At 44.5% G+C, this 12,203-nt stretch overlaps 1 protein-coding gene and 1 long non-coding RNA gene across 6 annotated transcripts in view; one reads left to right on the top strand and one right to left on the bottom strand.

Moving 5' to 3' along the window:
* The window catches only part of PAQR5 (progestin and adipoQ receptor family member 5), a 41,150-nt gene extending 30,893 nt beyond the window's left edge, over nt 1–10,257 (bottom strand). For 3 of the 5 annotated variants that reach the window (XM_050967596.1, XM_050967599.1, XM_050967600.1), the window contains exon 1: nt 4,587–4,681. The gene's annotated coding sequence lies outside the window, so the exon portion shown is untranslated. The other 2 variants (XM_050967598.1, XM_050967597.1) reach the window with 2 other exon arrangements.
* LOC127058127 (uncharacterized) lies at nt 4,677–11,640 on the top strand. The gene is made up of 3 exons (XR_007776291.1): nt 4,677–4,725; nt 10,817–10,943; nt 11,531–11,640. It is a non-coding gene; the product is annotated as an uncharacterized LOC127058127 (long non-coding RNA).
* Nucleotides 11,641–12,203: the final 563 nt, after the last annotated feature.

Below are 12,203 nucleotides of genomic sequence, written 5' to 3'. Positions count from 1 at the left end.
GTTTAACGCTGCTAAAATCAGTTTAAACGCATAGTGTAGACCAAGCCTAAGAGCTGAGGGGCGTCAGCCCACGACAGGATCAGACTAAGTGCTGGACTGATTCCATGTAGACACACAGCACCAGTGGTAGAGAAACTCCATATCAAGCAAAGCCTTTGATATCCTTTTCCACCCTACAATTATTCTGTACCCGGAGAAGTGAACACACTCCCCTTTTATTTTCCTGCAAATGCCCCACACCTTATAATTAGAGTTTGCCTCACTCTCTCATATCCAGCCTTCCAACGCTATTAAACACAGTTTGTGGCTGTGGAACTCCTGAGCTGCACTGCATAATGGGAGTCCTCCGTGCAAAGCAACTTCCCAGAAAAAAGGGTTAGATGTTCACTCATCTATTTTAAAAGAAGAAAACGAACCTACCCCAGAAATGCAATACGTGACATAAAAACAATCAGAAATGCTTTTGAAGTTTACACATCACATCTGATTTTTTCCATGATCTGTAATGATTTTACTTCTTTCAGATTTACAACAAGGGTCCTACAGGCTCAGAGTTTTGTCTTGTTACCTGCAGCGTATGGTCTGTTAAGGTCCCCTTTTTAGTTAAGCATTTTTCTCACTGCAGTACAAACGATGGGCCAAATCCTGTGGGGCAATGCACCAAATCCCCATTGAAAACATTCCCCACTATGCAGAACTCAGCCCTCCAGTGCTCACCCAGATTCTCTAGCTCTGGAAGAAGCTCTACCCATTCCTATCCTTTTCCAGAAATATTTGCTATGAACACGACTGAAGGGAGCCATGGGACAGAAAAAATACAAACTCTTATTTTAGTGAAACTGGAAGAGTCACGTGAGCAGCTCAACATGTTTGTTACATGGCGATGTGGTTTACATGTTGGATCATTGATCAGCACGACCTATATTTTTAGTCTCAGACAAAGCCGAGTATCTGATACGCTGGGTTACCATGACTGCAAATCAGATAATAGGGCATACGAATAACTAGTCACTGACTCTCTGTCTGTGTATCTAGGTTCTTGATTCAGCATCCATCAGTGTAGTATCTAGGAGCAGCTGATAGTACATTTCAGAAACGTGTCCTGGATGAGCAATATGCCCTCGCTAGTGAATTACTGTGTTGTGTATCAATATATTACAAATTTACCTAGAATTGGAAGGGACCTCCCAGGTCACCATGTCCAGGCCTGTTCTTTTCCAGGCAGCCTCCTCTTATAATTCTCTTCTGAAATTTATCAAGCTCCATCTTCAAACTAGTTCATTTGTTTGCCTGTACTAGGGCTAATAGGAGGCTGTTCCAAAATGTCACTCCTCCGATAGTCGGGAACCTTCTCATTTCTAGCCTTGATTTCATCATGGCAAACCGTTCTCCCTTGTGCACCATTAGCTTGCCTGTTCGCCCTCCAAGCTGGCATTCACTGCTGACCAGAGAGAGAGTCAAAGTACCCAGAAAGCTATGTTGATATGAATACATCTCATTAATTACATGCGATTGAAACAGCTAAAATGTCTTCTGGTCTCACTGTCCAAGTGTCAGAAATATAGTCCTCTCTCTAAAGCTCGGAGTCAGCTATGCACAACTCTAGAACCAATGAAAAGACTTGCAAGGGCAGACAACCAACTCAACGGTCCCATTTCTCTCTACTCCCACAGCAAGACCCCTGTGGCCTCTGGGACACTGCCAGTGGTGCTAGTAGAAATCATTTCTTGCCGGTACTCTATTCATGGGAGGGACATAAGGGGAGGGACACACAACCTCCCCATGTGACCCTCCATGTGCAAAGTTCTTGGCAGATTCCTGAGGCAGCTGGTTTAAGGCCGCAGTGTCCAGCATTATAATCTTCACTTTTAGTTCTCTCACCCACAAAGTTGGAAAATAGGGCATTTGTTTTCTTTGTTTTGCTGCTTCAGTTCCAGTTAGCAAAATGGGAGCGCTTTCCCAGTGCTGTAAAAGCCCCACCCCCATGAGGGGAGTAGCTCCCAGTGCTGTAGCTTTATCTACACTGCCACTTTGCAGCTCTGAAACTTGCATCTCTCAGGGGAGGGGTGTTTTTTCACACCCTTGAGAGAGGAAAGTTTCAGAGCTGTAAGTGGCAGTGTAGATAAGCCATTAGACTAGTTTGGCTGCAAAGAAGAATTCTGCGTACAGTGGGGACAAGACCTGATTCCCATCAGGCTGCAGAACTGGGCTGACATCAGAACCCAAACATCCTCTGGTCAGTGCAAGCAGAGGCATTCTTCTAATGATTTAGACTTGATGTGATGCAGTATGGATGTCATGGATAATTCAGACCAATGGGGAGAAACAGAATAAAAAACACTGTTTAAACCTTCCGTCCCCCCAAACCTCCCCTCTTGAGGACTCCTGACCAATGTAACAGCACAATACATAGGCTAACAAACTTAAACAAAGCCTTTGTTTAGGTTTGTTAGCCTATGTATTGTGCTGTTAAAGCCATATAAAGAATGAATGTCCTCCCTAGCTGTGTTCTGTTCCTTTAAGGAGCACAGTGCAGTCCCTCCCCCCAATCTTTCTGGTGCCCCGTACCCACTAACAATCTCTTGCTGGTACTGCGCACTGGAAGGTACCACCCTACTTGCACTCCTGGACGCTGCACTAATTTGAATACGGGAAACATTAACAAGCAGCCCGAAAGTGGCGTATGAAGGGTGGTGAGGTGCACATGCAGGTGAGTGCTGCATGCAGTCATGAGGCTAGAGAGTTCTTTGTGCAAGTTACGACCTCCCTCCCCAAAAACAGAGACACAAACTTTCTCACAGTTCGTCCAATTCCCTTTATCACAACTTCCCCTTTGCAAGCCTCATGTTACTCTCCAGTGAGTTCCATGGGAGCAACATGCACCTAAGGGCTTCAAGGTCCTGGTCAAAATTTGGCTTTGAAGCTTGAATACAGAGAAGCGTCTCCCTGCTTATCTTGCAGACTCAGCAAAGCATATGTCCACACATGCTGAGTAGATTTCTTTTACAAAACACACTACATATGGTGCACGCCCACATCTCCAAGGGCAGGAGCCAGCCGTTCTTTTGCTGTTAAGTTTACACAGGAATATTTCAGCCTGTCAGTTTAACTTCCAGTTTTTCAAGATGGGTTTCTCTAAATGAGAAGCCTTGACATTCCCCTATAGAATCACCTCTCTTCTACAAGGGAGCGCTTTCATTCAGGAAAACATGGACCTAGGGTAAACAGGTCTACCTGAAGCACAACCTTCCATTGTAGAGTTTCTATAGTTACATTTATTAGCATTGGCTGCATGGCAGACACAATCAGAGTTAAAATACAACAGTGCACACAGGATGATTTAAATTCAAGAGAAATATTTTAGCTGTTAATTATTAACTTTTATGATTTACTCTGTACAGCACAAGAGAGAATTGTTAAACTATAAAACCAGTGACTGAGTCATCCCACGTAATCACCACTAAAGGTAACAACATAAGAATTGCCAAAACTTTGTAGGCAGAACGGTGAGGAATTTATAATAGGTTTGTTAAATCATTTATTACTGGTTAGGGCCCAACACAGCAAAGCATTTAAACACAAAGAAAACATTTTAAGTGTTTTCTTAAGTAAGTCCCACTGAAGTCACTTTCAAGCAGACTTAAGCATGTGTTAAGGTGCTTTGTTGAATCCAGAGTGACCAGATTTCTACTGCACCCCAGAAGCGGCTGCATTTCAGTGGTGTATGTCTGCTTGTAAAGTGTTTTAGAATGACAGCGCAAATGCTATTATACCCTTAAGATATTATTGTTACAGTATGAATGAACGAAGGAAGCGACTTCGTAAAATAAACTAGTTGTTCTTATGACACACAAAATACATACTAATTTTCCATTGTTCTCTCTCTTTCTGTGTGTGTGTGTGTGTGTGTGTGTGTGTGTGTGTGTGTGTGTGTGTGTGTGTGTGTGTGTGTGTGTGTGTGTGTGTGTGCATGAGAAAGTTCGAACTTTCTCTTGCAGATTGAATATAGTTGGGCTTGGCAGAATTTGATTTTTTAAAAAATAATTTTAACAGATAATATTGAGGTTTATTTTTAAAGTTATTTATTGGTTTAAATTTTCACAGTTGTGTAAAAGTATGGGTTTTAAGCATTTTTTTTAATTTATATTTTCAGAGTTGTGTGAAATTATGGGGTGGTCAAACAAGAGGGGTTAAACAATTATTGTCTAACGATAAATGTGGGTATTCAAAAGGTTAAAGCTTTATACCATTAAAACACAAATTCCCAATATCACATGTCAAAATATACAAAGGAACTATCCTGACATTAAACGTGAATAAATACTCATGCAGCATTTTTCTTACTTTGTCTAGCTGTAAAATTTGATTATTTTCAATGGAAATATTTTTTCGTTGGTTTCTGTGTGTACAGTGAAATCGACATTTACCAATCTAATCCTTCCACTCCTAGTTACAGTCAAAAGTGCTTTTTGCATTTGTTAGATAAAAATTCAGTATATTTCACTACAGGCAACATAAAAAATCATCAAAAAAAGCTGCATAAAAACCAGAAGAGCTTCTGGGAAGCAAATATGCACTGTACTTACATCTCTGTCTCTGGGAGCCGGGATGCACTCGCTGATGCCCTAACAACCAGAGGAGCTGGGAGCCCCCTCAGCACCAGGATGTCAGGACTATTCTTTGTACAATGGAAAGTGCACAGATCAGCCCTGTGCTAGAAATGTGGTAAGTAGCAGAATTGTTTGGGGCTGAGCTGTCGCGTAGATAGCAGTTCAGCCGGAGTAAGTGGGCTGACAGGTTTGCAAAAGAAACAAAAACAACCTGTTGACCTCTTAAGGGCAGGGCAACAGAAGCAGAGAAGCTCTGAGTGAGATATGCTTGCGGCAGCCACTTGGCCAGGCAGTACCTACACATTAGCCAGCTGTGGGGTGGCGCGCAGCATGCTGGCGCAGGGTAGGGGACAGCGGTTAAGCATGCATGCTGCTTTCTGGGATTAGGAGCGAATTCATTCTGATTCACGTTTTATTGGAAGGTTTCAGAGTAGCAGCCATGTCTGTCTGTATCCGCAAAAAGAACAGGAGGACTTGTGGCACCTTAGAGACTAACAAATGTATTTGAGCATCAGCTTTAGTGGGCTACAGCCCACTTCTTCGGATGCATAGACTGGAACATATAGTGAGGAGATATATATACACATACAGAGAGCATGAAAAGGTGGGAGTTCCCCTACTAACTCTAAGAGGCTAATAATTAAGATGAGCTCTTGTCAGCAGGAGAAAAAAAAACTTTTGTAGTGATAATCAAGATGGCCCATTACAGACAGTTTGACAAGAAGGTGTGAGGATACTTAACATGGGGAAATAGATTCAATGTGTCTAATGGCTCAGCCCTTCCCAGTCTCTATTCAAGCCTAAATTGATAGTATCTAGCTTGCATATTAATTCAAGTTCAGCAGTTTCTTGTTGGAGTCTGTTTTTGAAGCTTTTCAGTTGCAAAATTGCCACCTTTAAATCTGTTACTGAGTGGCCAGAGAGGTTGAAGTGTTCTCCCACTGGTTTTTGAATATTATGATTCCTGATGTCAGATTTGTGTCCATTTATTCTTTTGCATAGAGACTGTCTGGTCTGGCCAATGTACATGGGAGAGGGGCATTGCTGGCACATGATGGCATATATCACGTTGGTAGATGTGCAGGTGAATGAGCCCGATGGTATGGCTGATGTGATTAGGTCCTATTATGGTGTCACTTGAATAGATATGTGGACAGAGTTGGCATTGAGCTTTGTTGCAAGGATAGGTTCCTGGGTTAGTGTTTTTGTTCTGTGGTGTGTGGTTGCTGGTGAGTTTTTGCTTCAGGCTGGGGGCACTGTCTGTAAGCAAGGACAGGTCTGTCTCCCAAGATCTGTGAGAGTGAGGGATCATCTTTCAGGATAGGTTGTAGATCCTTGATGATGCGCTGGAGAGGTTTTAGTTGGGGGCTGAAGGTGACAGCTAGTGGTGTTCTGTTATTTTCTTTGTTGGGCCTGTCCTGTGGTAGGTGACTTCTGGGTACTCGTCTGGCTCTGTCAATCTGTTTTTTCACTTCAGCAGGTGGGTATTGTAGTTGTAAGAACACTTGATAGAGACCTTGTAGGTGTTTGTCTCTGTCTGAAGGATTGGAGCAAATGCTGTTATATCTTAGAGCTTGGCTGTAGACAGTGGATAGTGTGGTGTGTCCTGGATGGAAGCTGGAGGCATGTAGGTAAGTAGGGCGATCAGTAGGTTTCTGCAGGAGCGGCGCCAGGGTTTTTAGCACCCTAGGCAGGGGTCCTTCCGCGCTCCCGGTCGTTGGTGGCAATTCTGCGGTGGGGGGGTCCTTCCGCTCTCTCGGTCTTTGGGGCACTTCAGCGGCGGGTCCCGGAGCGAGTGAAGGACCCGCCGCAGAATTGCCGCTGAAAACCCGGAGCGCAGAAGGACCACCCACCGCCGAATTGCCGCCAAGGGCAGCAAAATGCCGCCCTCCCAAATCCTGGTGCCCTAAGCAACCGCCTAGGTCGCCTAAATGGAAGCGCCGGCCTTGGGTTTCTGATATAGGGTGGTGGTTATGTGATCATTGCTTATTAGCATAGTAGTGTCAAGGAAATCCCACCATCAGCCTCAGCCTGGACCAGTCCACACAAGCGGTCCATTTGCTTGACAGTACTGTGCTAATAAGTGATGGTCACATAAACACCACCCTATACCAGAAGCCTACTGACCACAACACTTACCTACATGCCTCCAGCTAACAATAGCATGTCCTGCTGACAACAGCTCATCTTAATGAATTAGCCTCTTAGAGTTGGTAGGGGAGCTCCCACCTTTTCATGTTTTCTGTGTGTGTATATGTATCTCCTCACTATATGTTCCATTCTATGCATCCGATGAAGTGGGCTGTAGCCCACGAAAGTTTATGCTCAAATACATTTGTTAGTTTCTAAGGTGCCACAAGTCCTCCTGTTTTATTGGAAATATCAGTCCAAAATAATATCAGATTCTTTTCTGGATTCAGTTTACCAAGACCTACAGGAAGCAGAATACAGGTACATAGCGTATAAACCCACAGCCTCTTTAGTGTCCGAAGTCCTATCTTTCTGTCCCTCAGTTTCCCCAGCTCTGAAATGGAGATAAAACCAGACGCCTGCCTTCCTTCAAGGGTCTGGAAATCTTAAATCATCCATGTCAAAGAGCTTTAAGAAATCAAATACTATAGAAACAGATGGTAATATTAGGCCCAATCCTGGTACATCTATACATGAATCATGCCATACTTCACACGTAGTTCCACAGATTTCAGCAGAGCTAGTTGTGGAGTAAGGGACTGTTCAGTGTGAGTAAGAGGGGCAGAATCTGTCCCATTGTGATCATCATTCAAACAGAAAGAACAGAGGAAAGAGCCCTGCATATCTCAAAAACTGGTCAACAAACAGAAATCGTCCATTTTGAAATTAAAACGTGGTTACGACAAACTCAGCAGCTGGGATCAACTAGAGCCTAAATTGTCCCTTTGCACGGAGGACTAAGTTTCCCGAGAACAGCAGGGAGGGGAACACAGGGCAGCACATGGTCACGGCTCCCTTTTGTAACATCCAAAGAGGTTACAAAACGGGGATTGCTTAAAAGTGCAGTTATGGGCAGGAAAGTGACTATGTGAAAATGGCACCTTCTTACTCAACAGACCGGCTCCCTGAGTTTGAGTCATAACAGCTTGTTTTATACCGCCGTCAGCCGCGGGAGAGTGAGCTAGATTCTGTCCTAGGGCTGCCCACGCTGTATTTCAATATCATCACCACCGTGATTAATAAGAAGAAGCAGGAGTCAGATGCATTCGCCAGGAGTATTTCCTGCTGCTTTTTGCACCACTCAGCAACCCCCGATCTTATTGTACAGAGATGAAAAAATAAGGGAGGTCCCTTGTAATTAGCGACTGTTGGCAGCCCTAATTCTGACTCAGGCGCTGTCAACAGAATTGTTAACTAGGCACCAGCCTCAACATCCTTCTTTGACAGGTAGCAACGGCAGGTGAGCCAGAGACCCCAGCTTGCATCTCAGAGCCGGCAGTTTGGGGAATAATCCAAATCATCATTTTATGTGGAAACTGCACCTACCTGTGTTTGAGCCACTGAGATGCAATCGATAGGCAATCTCCCATCACAGGCCCTCAGAGTAAAACCACAGAGTCTGGCCTCAACCCTGCTCCTACAGAAGTAAATGGCAAAACTTCCTGTGACGTTAATGGGACAGGATTGGGCCCTTAAAAAAGATAAACATAAAATGCCAGAGAAGAGATGGATGGGGCAAAAGAGAGTGGGCAGGAGGCAGGTCATAGCATCCCTCCCCACTGACCAGGGCAGGGGGCAAAGATAGCCCACCGGGGGGAGGAGAGTAATCAATCCCATCTGAATGGCTGGGCACAAGGATACTCTGGAAGCACGATACCTGCCTGCAAAGCAAGTTCCCTGGTAGTTCTGCCCATCTAGCCCTCCATGCTCACAGCGTTGCTGGTTACACTTATTTTGACTAGTCCAAGTTACTGTATGCAAAACCAAGCATGTTCTTCTTCTCTTTGATAAGGCCCCTATATTTACTCCCAGCCGTGAGTAACACATTTCACAATATTTGAATATAACAACAGACTTAAGAGCCCTGAATCACTGAAGTGTGATACAAGGTCATTACTCTAGTATTATTAAATAGTTAAAAAACTAGATCGAGGCACAATGCATTATTCACAGATCACAAAGAGCAGAAATAATGGTCATTTTAAATCAGGCCTCATGAATATGCAACAATGTCCCAGGTTTTAATCACAAGGAGGAAAAAGAATCTTGACATAAATTTAAAGTCTGGACATGTTAACCCTCCCTTTCCCAGCTCCAGAATTTTAATCCTAGCTTTTCCTTGGCTGAGAATTACCTAGTGCTCTAATTGCTGCTTTTAATACCTCTCTCTTTTGAACCTCAGACTGAAATACACAAGCCTGCATCGCATCTGTTCTGCAATCTGTTTTCAGAGTCATTTCCTTCAGTTGGACTATAAAGTTATCTGCACAAGGCTGCAATTTCAAATACAATGCCAGCAAAGTGCTAAGGACAATGCAAAACCAAAAAGCAATATTCTTCAAGGTCTCACTGGCTCTGAATTTGTACAAGAAATCACACTGACGATTAGCTAGCTAAGTATTCCAGACCTCCTGCTAAAGGTCTCTGTCATATTGATGACCTAAATCTAGTAAAATCATGACAAAACAGATCTATGGATACAGTAAACAGCTCACATTCAGTTCCGTGCTGCTTGGGGGGTCATGCTGGTCAGTATTTCTGAACATTCAGGTGATCCCTGGAACTTTCAGAAAACTTTTCCCGAACCCTGGAGGTTTCGCACACTCACGCCAGAAGCACATTTTTTTGTCATCCACTCAGGGAGCAGAACCAAATGTCACATGACCAGCTACACACTACAAATAGTCCAAACGCACAATTTACAAACAACCCCTCATTGTTCCAGTTATTCGTACAAACCATTTTGTGCTAATACTTACACCTTGGCCCGGACTAGCGCCAACAACCGCTGATTGCATCCACAGCTAACAGGACTAGCTCCCACATGACTCGACGTTCATATCAGAAAAGGCAAAACCCTCTGATTTCCAGCTGTGTGACTACAACATGACCAGTATTGGTATCATGGAGCGATTGAAGAAGCTTGGTCAATCACAGCAGTGAACACTCGCCCTTGCTATCAAGAATAAATGAAAAAAAATTCCAGACATACCAAATGCTCCACCAGTCAAACATTGAGAACTGGGTGTGTCTCCAAGGTGCTTATTGTTAGCTCAGCATTGGGGAAGTACATGCAGTACAGCAGATCAGTACCCAGGAAAGGCAACTGGCGTGGGTATAGAGAAAGAATGCAGAATCCAGCCCATTATGTGGTTAATGTTGCACACACACCCTGCGCCCAGGGCACAGAATAGCCCAACTGCTGAGAAATCAGTGCAGGTAGTTTCCACTCCATGGAAACAGTAAGCTTGCAAAAGCAGATGCCAGGCTGTAAATACAGCCCGTGAAGCAACAGTGGGCCTCGTGACAACCTGAAGGATCCTGGCCAAGTTACACAGTCACGTAAAGCATTTTTTTCAAAACCCTGGGAAATGAATTTTCCAACTGGAGATGAGTCACCGATCCCATTAGACAGACGGATGTCTCTGGATAAAGGTCAGGCCTGGGCCTCCTTTTGGTACCATCCATAAACAGCCCATATATTTGGATTAACAAACTCAATTCATCCCCCATGACACACACACCAACATTACACCACAACATCCTCTCATTCTGCAACACAGTCCCGGAGAACAACGAAATGCTCTTCGGCTGCACAAAGCCAATGCATTTTATTTTGTTGCCCCCATTAGCCAGCAAATTGGCACAAAATACTGATTTGCTAGGAAGCAAATTGATGGGTGAACACATCTCTGGGGAGCTGGACATTTGGCCAGTGCATCTGCATCCAGCTGTGGTTCCGAGGCCACACGTCTGCTTCCAGAAAAGCCAGTGGGGACACTGCCATTAACTTCACTCAGTGGGAGCAGGATTGGGGCCCAGCTTTGTTAGCACTTTATATTCTTGCGCCCCAGGTTATATCACCCAAGAACGCGGAAAGCAAAGGAAAGACGCTGGCCTTCTGTGCGCTCCTTGCAATCAAGTCCATTTCCTGTATTTCTGTCTCTGTTCAGCCATGCTCTCCTCTGAACCATTTCCTGACCATTCGTCAGACCTCGGGGTCTTTTGCCCCACAGCTGCAGCTTGGGGGAGCTCCATGCCTTACAGGGAAAGGCGCAACGTCCCAGAAGCCATCATCTGCGCAATCACATTTTAATATCAGCAGACTGGACTCTCCCAGACACGGCTAAGAGAGCCCTCTAGGTAAAACATGCTCTGAGTCCACTGCCCTCTCATGCAGGCACAGGTTAAAGGACATTGCATGGAGTTACGCCAAATCTAGTCTGCCCTGGGAGCTGATAAACATATGAACCATATTTCTGAACCAGATGACAACTACACTGAAAGGGACATGGAACAGGTGTTTTCCATTCATTATTGTGTGTAATACAGGAGGTCAGACTAGATGATCACAACGGCACCTTTTGGCCTGGAAATCTGTGGCTCCATCTGCACTGCAATAAAAAACCTGGCACCGAGTCTCAGAGCCCAGATCAACTGACTCAGGCTCCCAGGGCTCGGACTGCAGGGCCGAAAACAGTAGGGGAGACGGGCAGGTTCAGGCTGCAGCCCAGGCTCTGTGACCCCTGGTGTAGTGTCAGAGTCCTGTCTCCAATCCAATCTTTACACTATTTTTAGCCTTGCAGCCTAAGCCCAAGTCAGTTGGCCCAATGTGGTGCAGTGGGGTTTTGAGATTTTCCCCCCTGTGTAGACAGACCCTCTGACTCAATTAATCTGCTCAAGTTGTAGGTAGCTCTCTGACTCGACTTTTCCTCTCTCTGAAAATCTAGGTGTAGATTTATGCAACCTACTTCCATCTATTCTACCACGATCAATCAAATAAGCTGGAAAGAATAAAACCTGGTGCTGTATCGTGATAAACCAGCTAAACACTTACAAATGATTCCTGGTGATTTTTACACAATAAATGACACAAACCCACCGAATAATTCAGTCCAGTGATTCTCACTTACTAATGAAGCAGCAGCAGTTTTTCATGTTGTACTGCCAAGAATGAATAGATTTATAACAGACCGCTGGATCCAGCTCAGCTGGTAACAGAAAGACTCCTCCTTTCAGATCTAGGCGCTTGCATAGCCCTTACCGCTGTAGTAATGAGTAACTCAGTCATTAGCAGATTGTTTTCCTTGTAAGGCAGGGAAGAATTATCCTTCTTTTCCAAAGGGGAAACTGAGGCACAAAGAAAATTAAGTGACATGCCCAATGTCATGCAAACTCTATGGGTGAGCTGAGAATAGAAGGCAGGTCTTCTGAGTTCCAGTCCAGTGCATTATCCACTAGATGCTCTTTTCTACCCTGGGATCTATTGTGCCCTTTTAAAGATCCCATACCTAGGGTCTAGTCATGTGCCTGTGACAGTTCATATTTCGAAATTAACTGGACACACACATGCATGTGTGGGGAGAGAGAGCTAGTATCTCATGTAACCAGAAGGGGCTGGGA

This window comes from Gopherus flavomarginatus, chromosome 9 (assembly GCF_025201925.1).
Source record: "Gopherus flavomarginatus isolate rGopFla2 chromosome 9, rGopFla2.mat.asm, whole genome shotgun sequence".
NCBI classification, from domain to species: domain Eukaryota; kingdom Metazoa; phylum Chordata; order Testudines; family Testudinidae; genus Gopherus; species Gopherus flavomarginatus.
The sequence above is the reverse complement of the archived record's forward strand: the minus strand, read 5'-3'. Positions and strand labels throughout refer to the sequence as shown.